General features: G+C 50.7%; 1 protein-coding gene across 1 annotated transcript in view; it reads right to left on the reverse strand.

The window, feature by feature from the left end:
• The window catches only part of DCHS1 (dachsous cadherin-related 1), a 33,324-nt gene extending 20,597 nt beyond the window's left edge, over window positions 1–12,727 (reverse strand). Inside the window, exon 1 of the mRNA XM_008159834.2 lies at window positions 12,652–12,727. The gene's annotated coding sequence lies outside the window, so the exon portion shown is untranslated. The remainder of the gene's footprint in view (window positions 1–12,651) is intronic.
• Window positions 12,728–13,407: the final 680 nt, after the last annotated feature.

The following is a 13,407-nucleotide window of genomic DNA, read 5'->3' on the forward strand; positions in this document are numbered from 1 at the left end:
ATGGCTTTGATGGTGACTTGGATGAGTGTTAGCAATGAAAATGACAGTAGTGGAAAGGTCTGCAGAAGTGGCTAGGTCTGCATGAGGTAGAATAGACAGGGCTTGATGACTGTTTGAAGGCAAAGGAGGAGGCAGTGGGAGAAGTCAAGTATGATGGGCACATTTCTGGCCTGAACCATGAGCTGGACAAAGGTATCTTTAACTGGTCAGAGAGAGAGAGAGAGAGAGACAGACAGAAAACCAAAGAGGGGAGGTACTCTGAAGCTAAGGAGAGCCAGGGTTTCAAATGCTGTTGAAGTTCAAGAAGGAGGAGACCTAAGGCCTCAAGATGGCATTTAGTGACTAAGTGAGAGGTTGATTCATATATTCCAATTTCTCACTTCTCACACCCTCCACCCTCTATGAAGTGAGGCTTCCTCTCCCATGACGTTGCTTTCACTAAGCTTCCACTCATTTCTATGTCCTACATCTAATGGGCACTTTTTTAATCCTTCTGGAACACTGGATTAGTGGTCATTGGCTTCTTGGAGCCTACTCGTCTTGGCTTCACATGGTGACCCCACCTCTTCCTTCCATTCTCTGTCCACTCCTCCATCTCCTGTGCAAGTTCTTCCTCTACCCATCCTTTAAAAACTGGTGCTCTTTTTTTTTTTTTTAAATATATATTTTATTGATTTTTTACAGAGAGAAAGGAGAGGGATAGAAAGCCAGAAACATCGATGAGAGAGAAACATCAACCAGCTGCCTCCTGCACACCTGCCACCGGGGATGTGCCCGCAACCAATGTACATGCCCCCGACCGGAATCGAACCCGGGACCCTTCAGTCCGCAGGACGACGCTCTATCCACCGAGCCAAACTGGTTTGGGCTAAAAACTGGTGCTCTTTATAAGTACCGCGCGCTAACCGATTGTACCACTGGAGCTCTGGCCAAAAAAAACTGGTGCTCTTTAGTTGGGTGGGAGGCTCAGTTGGTTGGAGTGTCGTCCCGTGCAGGACACATACCTAGGTTGTGGATTCGATTCCCAGTTGGGGCACATATGGGAGACAACTGATAGATGTTTCTCTCTCTCTCTCTCTCTCTCTCTCTCTCTCTCTCTCTCTCTCTCTCCCTCTCCCTCCCTCTCCCTTTCTTTCTCAAATCAATGAAAAGCATATTCTTGGGTGAAGATTAAAAAAATTGGTTCTTTTCAGGACTCAATCCTGGTCACATCACTCCCCCTCTCCTTTCCCATTCCTTCAATTCAAATGTATCAATCATTAGTGTATATATATATATATATATATATATATATATATATATATATATATATATATTGTTGTTGTTGTTGTTGTTGTTGCTTTCAGAGAGGGAGAGGGAGAGAGAGCTAGAAACATCGATGATGTGAAAAAATCATTGATTGGCTGCCTCCTGCATGCCCCGCCACTGGGAATCGAGCCTGCAACCCAGGCATGTGCCCTCGACCCACCGGAATCAAACCTGAGACCCTTCAGTCCGCAGGCCGACTCTTTATTCACTGAGCCAAACCAGCTAGGGCATATCAATCATTTTGTTATATACCACCTATTTGCTAATAACTTTCTGATCTCCAATTCTAGCTCTGGAGATACATGTCCAGCCATATTCTGGACTTCCTTCACAGCGGATCCCCAGCCTTCACCTCAAGCTGATTTTCTTCCTCCAGTCCCTCTCCTGGGAACAGCACCACCACTCACTCATCCAGGTGTCCAGGCCAGAAATCTGGAAGCTCTCCTGGCTTCCTTGCTTTTCTTTAGTCATATTTCCAATTAGTTATCCAAACCTAACCATCTCAACTAGACATGTCTCAAGGGTGCCCTTTCCTCTCTCCCACTGCTGCTGTCCCCGTGCCAGTTGTTTTGTCATCTCTCCTTTCAATTCTGCTCCTTACTGGTCCCCCAACCTCCTGGCTTGGACCATCTGATCCATCTCCACCTGACCAGAGGTATCCACACAGCTCTCAAAAAACCACTCCTGACAAAAGGATTCCACTGGTTCCCCATTACTTAGAGCAGAAACTACTGCCTCTCCAGGGGGAAAAATTCAGATACACATACTCGCAAACTGTGTCTGTAGTTTCAAGGGTTCATGGACATTAGGTATAGAATTTCTGGCCAAAAATATAAAGTCCAACCTCCTTCATATATCTTCCTGATCTGAGTCCTGCCAACCTCTCCAGTGTGCCCGCCCTTTCCTTTTCCCACCATACCCTGCATTCCAACACTAAACCATTATCATGTTCCTTCCCAACTCTTTGCCTTGTACGAAGTATTCTCTTGGTCTGAGATATCCCCTATAAATCCTCTCCAAGTGGCCATCTCCTACTCAAACTTCAAGATACAATTCAAATGTCTTGTGTTCTGTGGAATCTTCTACATCTCCATCACCCCCTACAGAGCCAGCTGGACCCTCTACTGGGCTCCCACTGCTTTTGGTGCACACTGACGTTAGTTGCGTAGCAGCCCTGATTTGTTTACATGTCTGCCTCCCTTCAGAACTGGAGGCTCCCTGAGGACAGCCACTTGATGGTCCTATTTAGTCTCTGATTCTCCAGCGTTCAGTAGAGGTATAGTGTCAGCAGGCAATCAGTGCTGAATGAATGGCTGGAGCCTCCGAATTGCACACCACCACACTCACCTACTGACTCAGAGAGAAACAGTCATGGACATGCCAACTAAGATGACAAACACATGTAAGCCTGTGCCCTTGAGATATCATGGTCAGTCCTGTGGCTACAAAAGTGTGTCCTTGGGTCTATACAGATTTGCTCTGCTCTAGGACTTCCTGTCTTGCTAAGGAAGGAGAGTTTCTGGCCCCACTCTTACACTCCCAGCCCCTACCCTCTCCCATCTGTGAGGCTATAAAAAGAGCAGGGTCTCCAGCGTTTGAGTTGGATTTGAGTCCGGTCCCTGTTATTTTCCTAATCTCTAAAATGGCTCTGGTAAGACCTACTCTGTTGGGTTTTGTGACAATTAGAGGCAATGGAAGCAAGGAGCTCCCATTTGGTATATGCTCTCTCATGGGTTCCCTCATCCCAGCTTCAGAGTTCTGGGGTTCTTATATGTGCACTAAGATCCCTTTCCTCTGGGCTCAAGACTGAGGAACCCATGGAGCTGCCCTAAGGAACAACAGGTCAGAGAAGTTCAGAACAAGGAGGTCAGAGTGAACATCGGCCTGATTCAAAGAGGGGAGAGACTGAAAGTACAGGGATGGCCCAAGCCTAGAGACTGGGTTACACATAAGGGTTAAAAGTTGTTTCTATTCATTTAATCAGTCAGTAGAGAGAAAGCAGTTACGATTGGTGGGGAGAGGAGAGAATGGACAGTAAGGTCAATGTACTTATTACACTGTGTTATAACTCTCTGCTTCCCCACCCAGAGACAGAATGTCAGCTATTTGAAGGCCAGGATTGTATCTTATTCACCTTTGTGTATAGCACAGAGCATGGCACATAGTACATGATCAATACACTTTTTGAATGAAAGGATATATGAAAGGTATGCGATAAAAGCTCAAGTGAAAGATCGACTTTGAAAAGGAGGGATTCAGACTCAGGCAGATGCCCTTCTTCCAAACTGTGTAGACACTAGGGCCCTCCTCATCACCCAGCCTGGATCCCTTTCCAGTGCCAACTGTCCCAATACACTCTTACAGTGGACACACAAAGGTACATACTCATGAAGCCACAGGTCCATACATGCACTAACTTACTTGCAGACAAGCACATTCAACACACATTCATTCACACGTGGACAGGCTACAACAGACACAACCAGGGCACATACACAGATACCCTCCTCACAAATACAGAGAAACATGTTTTCACACACACAGATGTGCAAATTCATTCACATGGACTCCCCCACCCCCAAACACTCACATGCAGGCATACATATAGACACACACAAAAAGGTGCATTCTCATAGGCCTCACATGGACAGGCCCATTCACATGGGGAAGCAGATACCCCATCCCTCCCATGTATACGCACAGGCACACTCCCACGCACTGCCTTCCCATACGCACAGACAGACCCACCTTCACACATGCACAGTCTCACACAGACAGGCACGCGCGCGCACACTTGCAGACCCACCCACACGCAGGCATGCTCTCACACATGCTGCCGGGGCACTCGTGGTCAGCTCTGTGGCTGCAGCTGTGACCTCTAGGTCCCTGGGGCCTCTGTCTGGACTCTGCCTCACCACTTCCTGCTCCAGGGCTTCCAGTTCCAAACTCGAACTCCAGACTCTCTCCCGAGACTGTCTCATCCTCTCTCCAACTCTCTTCTCAGCACCATCTCCCCCATCTGTCCAGTGTTTCTCACTGCCTCTTCCCCAAGACTTGCTCCTCCTCCCTGTTCCTGTCTCTCTCCCTCTCCAGGTCTGTCCCATCCCTTCCTCCAGATCAGCCATCCACCTTGTCTTTCCCCAATCTGTCTGTCCTGCCTCCCGCCCAGATCTATCTTTTCTTTCCCCAGATCTGTCACACCTCTTCTCCCACCCAGTTCTGCCTTGCTGCATGCCCTCACTCTGTCCCCGTCCTGTTACTCTGTCCTCTGGCTCCATCCTGCTCTCCCCCTCTACCCCCACATCTGGGCCTCTGGAACCACAGCTGGTTCTCATTAGGAGGGGGAGGGGCGAGACTGTTCATTGGGGCCTGCAATGTGATGTCAATCCTCCCCCCACCCCGCCGCCTGTGTGTCTATAGCGCCTGGGAGCAGGGGTACATGGGAGAGGAAGGAAAAGTGGGTTGGGGAAGGAATAGGGGGACCATGAGGGAAGGGGATACTCCAGGAGGAAGTAGAGGAGTGGCCCGAGGTACAGAAGGGGAAGCAGGCTGGGGGAGCTGGCACCACTCAGGCCTCCTCCCTCAACTTCCTGTCCCAGCGCCAGGGAGGGGCAGGGACCAGAAAGACAACAGGGTGAGGAGGAGAGCTACTAAAGCGAGAGTGGCACAGAAGTGGAGGAACAAGAGGGTGGCTTAGGTGAGCAAAGGGAGGTGGAGGTACAGGGCCAGGCCTAAGGGAGAGAGGAAAGAGTTCTAGTGGGTGGATGACAGGGAGCAAGATGGAGGGAGAGTGAGTGTACATGGTCAAGGAAAGCGAGTGGAGTTAATGCAGAAAGGGGAGGTAAGTCGGAGACAGGAACAGTGGGCCTGGAGAGATGGGATGGGGAGGTAGATAGAGGCAGAAGGCAGAGCTGGAAGGGTAGGGGGCAGAGAGGAGAATAAGGAAAAGAGAGGGAGGAAAAGGATGACAAACTGGCTTCCCAAGGGACAGTGACCGGCGGCCAGGGCAGCACCTGGAGCTTGGCTCTCCTGAGGGCTGGCTCCCACAAGGCACCTCAGGGAGAGGCTGGGACGGATGTGAGCAGAGGAAGCAGAAAGAAAGTCTATTTTCTGAGCTTTTATGGTGTGCTGGGCCCTATGCCAGGCAATTCACAGACAGTATCTTGTTTAATCATCATAACAACCCTGTGAGGAAGGTGTCCCGCCTTCCATTGAAGAAACTGAAGCTCCGAGTGAAACAATTTCCCCGAGTTAACACAGCCTCAATTTGAAACCAGCATTATGCACTCCACACTGCTTGGGAGTCAGGGAGAAGGGGAAGATGGAGAGAGGAAGAAATTACAAGAGAGTTGAGGGGAGAGAGTCCCTAGTAACCTAAGGGAGACCTGAAGAAAAGAACTTACAGGGGGGAGACAGGTATGAGGTGTCTGTAACAGCCCAGGGCAGGCGCAGTGGGTTAAGGACACAGAGAAGTAAGATGCAAGGAACTGAAGCTGACAAGACTTGGCCACTGACTCTTCAGGAAGGAAGAGGGAATAGAAGGGCTCCAGACCGACGCCCAGGCTTCTGGCCTGGTAACTAAAGTGGTGCCATTAGGGTACCACAGAGGAGAAGCCATTTTGGGGCGGGGGCTTGTTGGGATCCCCATCTGGAATTGTTCCAGGCACAGCTGGATTGGAGCCTAGGAGAGAGGTCTGGACTTGGACAAATCAAGGAGTAACGGGAAGCCATGGGTGTGGGGACCATCAGGACAAATAGAGTGGGAAGAGAGTCTAGGACAGAATCCTGGGGAGCAGTCACATTTAAAGTGCAGACTGAGGAGACTTTATTCTTCTTGGAGAAGGAGACAGTATCACAGAGGGAGGAAACATTTCAACAAAGAGGCAAAGATCAACAGCACCCAATGCTGCTGAGAGTTAAGGAAGATGAGGGCTGAGAAGTGGCTGCTGACTTTAGCAATGAGGAGTTCACTAGCGACCTTGGGGAGAACAGTAAGGAGAGCCATAAGGGCGCAACCCTGCTGCAGTGGGAAATGAGAGAGAATGAATTGATGAATAAGGAGCCATAGAAAAGATGTCAGCATAGATTCATTCATCAATGCACACTTATTGAACTCCCAGAATAGGAAGGCAATATATCACAGTGAAGCAGGACAGGATAGTGGTGAAGATGTGGAATCTGGGACCAAACCAACTAGATTTTTGCCCAGCTTCACACTAACTAGCTGTGTGACCTGGGGCAAGCCACTTAATTTCTCAGTGCTTCCATTTCCTCATGTATAAAATAAGGACAATACTAATACTTACTGCACTATGTTCGCAGTATGAACAGTGTCTGGCATGCAGTAAATGTCTTATAAGTAGGCAAGCATGAACGAGTATTGCAGTGGTTAAGAAGATGGGCGCCCTGGCCGGGTAGCTCAGTTGGTTAGAGTGTCATCCTGTACACCAAAAAAATGGTTGTGGGTTAGATCCCCGGTCAGGGTGTGTATGGGAAGCAACCGATCGATGTTTCCCTCTCTCTTCCTCCGTTCTAAACCCAATAAACATATCCTTGGGTAAGGATTAAAAAGAAGAAGAAGATGAGTTGTTGTCAGACAGACTTGAGTTCCAATTCTGACTCTATCACTTACAGTGTAACCCTGGGAAAGTTGTTTAACCTTTCTAACTCTTAGTTTCTTCTTCTGTAAAATGGGGATTAAAGGGCCTACTTTATCATTGTACAGAGTTAAATGAACGAATGCTACAAAAATTTAGCAGTGTCTGGCATACAGAGAAGCCTTGATAAATATCAGCTGCTATTGTGTTCTAGACACACAAATAACCCTGGGATACTAGTAAGTGCTATCCCACAGATGAGGAAACTGAGGCTCAGAGCAAGTAGCAGAGAGACAGCTGGAACACAGCCCTGATGGACTCCAAAACTACTGCTTCTCTGCCGGAGGGCTTGGCAATACCTGAAAAGAGGTCACGGCCAGGCGGCAGAACAGGGGAGAATGAGCAAAGTTCTGTTTTAGGAGAGAAAATCATTGATGAGGTAGTTGCCAATCCAGGTGGGCATGGAGTCAGGTGGTGACATAGGGGATGGGACTAGAGGATGCTTGGAGGACTACAGAAGACAGAGAAGAAGAAAAAAAAAAAGCAGGGAGAGGCAGGCCCAGGGCATGCTTGAGAAATGATTCATCAGTAGATTTATTCAACAAATATCTACTGAAGACCTACCATCTGCCAAACACCATATTAAGCAGTAGGGAAATAGCAGGGACTTGGAGAGATCGAGTCCCTGCTGCCGTTGTGGTGTCCACAGGTAGGGAGACCTGGAAATGGTGAGGGATCTAGGGGTGGTGGTGATGGGCAGCAAGGGCCTGGTCCTAAGTTCTGACCCTGACCAGCGGAGTCCAGCCTGCAGAGGAGGCCAATGCGGCTGGAGCTAGCAGAGAAGTTGAAGATGTAGCAACCCAGAGATGTCGAGAGGAAAGAACAAGTTTGGGGAAGTGGGAGGAAGGAGGTTGAGAGGCAGGTGAGCACAGCAGAGGGACTGAGACGTTGGACACAAAATTAACTAAGTTAAAGTTGAGCACTTAATAGCTGTTTTCTTTCTGAATCCTCAAAGCCACTCTCTTAATGTTACCTCCGTTTTCACCTGAGGAAACGGGACTTCAGAGAAGCTAGGGTCAATCACGTGGAAATGGCGTGGCTGGAAGGTCCGATGTGTACCCCTGCTCCCCCCTTTCCTCCCTCCCCTCCTCCTTCCTCACCAACCTTATGGGAATTCTAGGCCCTGAAAGACAACAGCTCCTTTCTTTGAGTAGCTTAGAGAGAGAAACATAAATAAAGAGATTCTAGTATGCTAAGCAGAACACAGTGGGGCATCCTGACTCAGGCCTGGGGGTTCCAGGTGAACTTCTTGAAGGAAGTACCCTCTCAACCAGGGGACACAAGAACTGAGAAGACCTTCCCATGTGGCATTGATTGAAAATGCCTGGACGTCAGAGGGTTACCCAGGAAATACTGACACTGGAGGTGAAGGAAGGGGCAGGCAGGGGGAAGCCAGGAAAAAGAAGGGATCCAACAGCACAAACCCCTGGGAGGGACTTTTGCTTTGCAGGTACCAAGGCACTAGGGAGTCCAGGCTTGCTCCCATTACCGCTGATAGGCAGGAGAGGGAAGAGGCAAGAGCACAAGTATCTGGGAATTGATATGAGGAGGAGAAGGGGCTAGGGTGCCAGGAGCTGGAGGGTGTGGAGTGGATGTATGTGAAGGGGGCTTTAGAGGAAGGAGCTGCCTATGGCACCTCCAGGGAAGGGGGCCTGGTGGAGTGCAGAGAATGGCAAGGCACTGTATGTAATGCCTTGTGGCCTGATGTCAGGTCACAGCTTCCTCATTGTTCACACCCTCCACGAACCCCATCAGGCACCTGGCCCAACAGATTTGGATCTCTCAGCAGGTTCCAATGACTTTCTGGGTTATGAGACATGTGGAGAAGGGAGTGGCTGCCGTTAATTTCTGGGTTTGTAGCTTGATAACTGAGTGGGGATGGCTTGGGGAGGAAGGAATGATGAGTTCAGGTTTGGACATTATAAAGGGCTTGTGAGCTATATAGTAAAGATCAGGTAGGAAGCAGATAAAAAAGGTCTGGAAGTCAGAAGAGAGGTCTGAAAGAGGTAGATATTTGGGAGCCATCAGCTTAAATAAATGATAATTAAAGCCCTGGAAATGAATGAGATGGGTCACCCAGAGGAGTGTATATAGTAAAGTGATAAGAAGGTCCAAGCCAGAACCCTAAGGAACAGTAACATTTACGGGCCACCCAACAGACCCCCTAAAGCAGACTGAGAAGGAACAGCCAGAAGAGCGATGCACATACTAGTATTCCCACCATACTATACCAGTAATCATTTGTTTGTTTGCCTGTTTCTCCTATTGAGGTCTAAACTTTTTGAGGTTAGGAATAGTATCTTCCATCATAGTATTCCCATTACCTAGCAGTGTGATTGGCACACGAGAGCTCATTAAATGTTGATAGAATAAAATAACGACTCAGAAGCCATCTGACAAAAATGATTCAAATAGAAGAAAATGGTCATCAAGAGGTCAAGCAGTTAAGGACTTTTGAAAAGAGTCCTTAGATCTGGCAGGTGAGAGGCCACTTGCTCTTAGGGCGAGCAGTTACATGGGAAGGGCAGAAGTAAATGGGAATGAAGAAGTGGGAGCAGCTCTGTGCAGAAGACACTCACAAAAGGTGGTAGTGAAGCAAAGCGAGTTTCTTGGCTAATTGGATATTACAGGGTTAAGGCAGGTAGGAGAGACTGGAGGCTATTCACACGCTCAACGGATAAATGGATATATGGAGAGAAACTGGAGACCTGGGCAAGACGCGGAATAATTACTTGAGTCATGTCCCTGTGGAGGTGGAGGAGATGGGACCCACAACACCGGTGGAGGACAGGTCTGAAATAGAAGAGCTGCCTCCTCATTCTTACAGGACAGCAGAAGAGGTTGAGGAGGAGGCAGATAAAATTTGAGGGAGGAGGCAGAAATTTGAGGAATTTAAACGGGATGGCCTCCGTTTTCTCAGTGTTCAAGTAGACCAGGTTAGGTGCTCCTACCTCCTCCTCGCTCTTCACATCCATTCTATCCCTGAGCCCTGCTGACCTCACTGCCTGAAGAGCTCCTGAAACCACGTACTTCCTCCCTCGGTACTGCCACTGCTCCAGTTCAGGTCAGCGAGATCCCCTCCTGGGTTCCTGCAGCAGCCAACCAGACCCCTTTCCAGACTCTTCCCTCCAGTCTCCACACTGCTGTCAGAGTGGTATTTCTAAAACAGATCTGGTCATAGCACACCACAACTTTAACTGATTTGGTGGTGTTCCGTTATTCTTGGGTTAGATACATATTTTTCACATGAACTATAAGAACGCATGATAGAACTAACCCCCCATCGACCCCTCTCTCTCCCCGACTCTCACCTCTCCTGACACAGTGCTATTCGTGCCAGGCGCACCGGATTGCTTTATACCTCAACACATATCACTTTCTTCACGTGGGCTTTCTCATGCTGCTCCTTGGCTTGGAATATTCTCCCCCATCCACCTCACCTCCACCTCTCCCACCTCGCCTTTGTTTGGTTGACTCCCTGTTTATCCATCAAACTGAAGCTTAAATGTCACTTCCTCCAGAGAGCCTCTTCTGACCTCACTACACTGGCTACGTGCAGCCGTGTTATAGCACTCACTCCATGGCCTGTAAGCCTCATAAAGGTAGGGACCATGTCGGTTTGGTTCATCCTTGTCATGCTAGCACCTACCACACTGCCTGGCACAGAGTAAGTGCTTAACATGTTTTTGCTAAATGAATGAGCCAGCAAATGACTAATGAATCTGCTGAAAACAATGGGCGAGGATATGAGGTTAAGGGGTGTGACAAAAATGTAAAAAAAAAATAATCTATTTATTTATTTATGGAGGGCTTAGTTGAGGGTGGAATTTATAGAAGCCATGTATTTATAGAATCATCACTGAGTGTAGTTGAAAGTTCATTCCAGCTAGGTTTAAGATTTTGTGGGATGGGTGGGCTCAAGGACAATGTAACCAAGAGTCACCAAGGAGTGGTTGAAGGGAGGGTCCTACATGTACAGTATAAATTGGAAGAAGAGCACAAAGCCAGCATGGGGCAGATTAGGAGAAAGCAAAGAAGTCAAGGGCAAAAGATCATTACGAGTTGAAGAATAAGTATAATGGAAGTGAGGGCATTTGAGAGCTGGAAGGACACAGGAGGTTTTGGGCGGAGAGTGGAATGCAGAAGTTTAGAATTTTAGAGATGGACCAGTTCTATAGAGTAGTTCTGGGAAGGGAGAAGAAGGTAACAGGAGCTAAGAAACTGTGAGGCTGAAGTTTTGGAGGGACACTTAGAACTACGGCAGGATATAGGGCAGGGGGAAGACTGATCCAGGCCCTCAAATTTTCAGGCCTGAAGAGGGTAAGCCTGGCAGTCTATAGATGAGGAAGCATGGTGTGAGCATCCTAAGTTAATGGGAGTTTATTTAGCAGCTGGGACAGCTCACTCTGTGGTGTGTTGTGTGCATGTCACCTAGAAGTGTGTCTCCTATGTGGGTGTGTGGTAAGGGTGACTGATTGCAATACAGCTCCCTGTTAGTGTCAGGGTCTGGGATACCTGTTTTGTATGCAGCTCTGATGAAGGATAACCTAGATGGTGGGCTGACTGTGACAATGGTTCCAGTAGATATGTATTGCTGTGACAGTGCCCCCCACAGTATGTGTTGGTCTTGACAGTGATCTTGTGGGAATGTGTTGGCTGTATCATTCCAACCGTAAGTGTGTGTTGTCCTGACAGCATCTTCCGTAGGTGTGTGTTGGCTCTGACAGTGCTTTCTGGGTGTGTGTGATGGCTTTGAAGGCATTTCTTCTAAATATGTGTGTTGCCTGGGACTGGGTCCCCTGTGGGTTGAGTAGGGCTATGGCTGTGTCCCCTGTGGGTATTTGAGGAGTTGACATAAGCAACAATATTTTTCTGGCCTATAACCCCATGGCTGCGGGCCCAGCCCACGCCACACTGAGTTCATTGTGCTTCCAGATCTCCCTCTCCCCACCCCCTCCACGTGGAACCAGGCCTGTGGTGACCTCCCTCTGTCCCCGGTGCAGGACCCCTGATCCAGGTGTCCTGGACACAAACTCGGGACATCCACCTGAGGTGACCAGCCTCCTCTTGAGGCTTTGCCTCTCTCTCCTCTGCTTCTCTTTACTTCTTCCCCCTCAGTTTCTTTGTCTCTGTCTCAGTTTGTCTCTGTCACACACACACACAATCCTCCACATTCTGACACATGGCTCCCACAGAGGCAGCAATACACACAACACACACACACACACACACGCACACTCACATACACACACACGCTCCCTCACAGGAACTCACTCACCATGACACACACTCATTCTAACCCACACACCCTCGGAGTGACACGCACATACACACGCAGCCAGCAGACACACAGGCACACAACCTCCTAGTGACACGCACTCACACAACCCATGCACTCACACTCGGAGCAGAACACACGCACCCTGCCCGCACCCCGCACCCCCGGCACTCTCACTCCAACACACACCCTGACTCGAGGACACACGCACACAAAGACACCCCCCCAGGCCCTGCCCCCGCGCACACGTTCACGCTCCCCCTCGTCCCGCAGGCCCAGGCCCCCCCTCCCCCATTGTCTCCGGCTCAGAACAAAGCCCCCGGCTGCACCGCCGCTGCCGCCGCCCCGGAGAGGCCGGCCGGGCCTGGCGACTGCGGCCGAAAGGGCCAGACGGCGGCGGGCACTGACCTCCGCGCGGCGCGGGCTCTCTCGCCCGGTCCAGGGGTGCCGTCCGGCCGCGGTCAGCCCCCCGGGCAGCGCCCGCCCGCCCGGGGCCTGGGGCTGCGCATCGTCCGTCGCTGTTGTCTCCGGGCTCGCGATGAGCTCCGGGAAGACCGCCGTCGGTCCTCGCGCCCCTGGCCGTCGGTGTGTCCGTCCGCCGCCGTCACCACCACCGCAGGGGCGCCGCCTCCTCCACAGCCGCCCCGCGGAGGATGCGAGCTTCGCCGCCGCGGCCCCGCGCCCCCTCCCCTCCCCTCCCCCGCCCTCCGCGCGGTAACCCGAGCCCCCGCCCCTCGGCCCGCGGAGCCCCCGCCCCCGCTCCCACCCGCGCCCCGCGAGGCGGCCCCCCCAGCACCCGCCCGGCCTCCTCCGCCCCTCGACTTCCCGGCCCCTGTCCCGGGCGCCGGATCCGGCCCCTGCTCTGCGCCCTCCCAGTTCCCTTCCCTTCTCCAGGTCACTGCGCCCCGTCCCCTCCTCCCATCCCGTTCTCTACGTCCTCTCTCCTCGCCCCCTTCTCCTCGTCCTCCCCTTCCATCTTCTCTCCCGCCCCCCACTCCCCCTTCGTCCCCTCTTCTCCCTCACTGTCCTGTTCTCTCTCTCGCCCAACCCTTCTCCCTCGCAATTCTTTTCTCTCCGTTCTCCCTTCGTTCTCCCCCATCCGCTTCTTCTCCCCATCCCTTCTCCTCGGTCCTCTCTCCCCAGCTCTTCTCCTATGCCCCGCTC

The sequence above is a fragment of the Eptesicus fuscus genome, chromosome 13 (genome assembly GCF_027574615.1).
Source record: "Eptesicus fuscus isolate TK198812 chromosome 13, DD_ASM_mEF_20220401, whole genome shotgun sequence".
In the NCBI taxonomy this organism is placed as follows: Eukaryota; Metazoa; Chordata; class Mammalia; order Chiroptera; family Vespertilionidae; genus Eptesicus; species Eptesicus fuscus.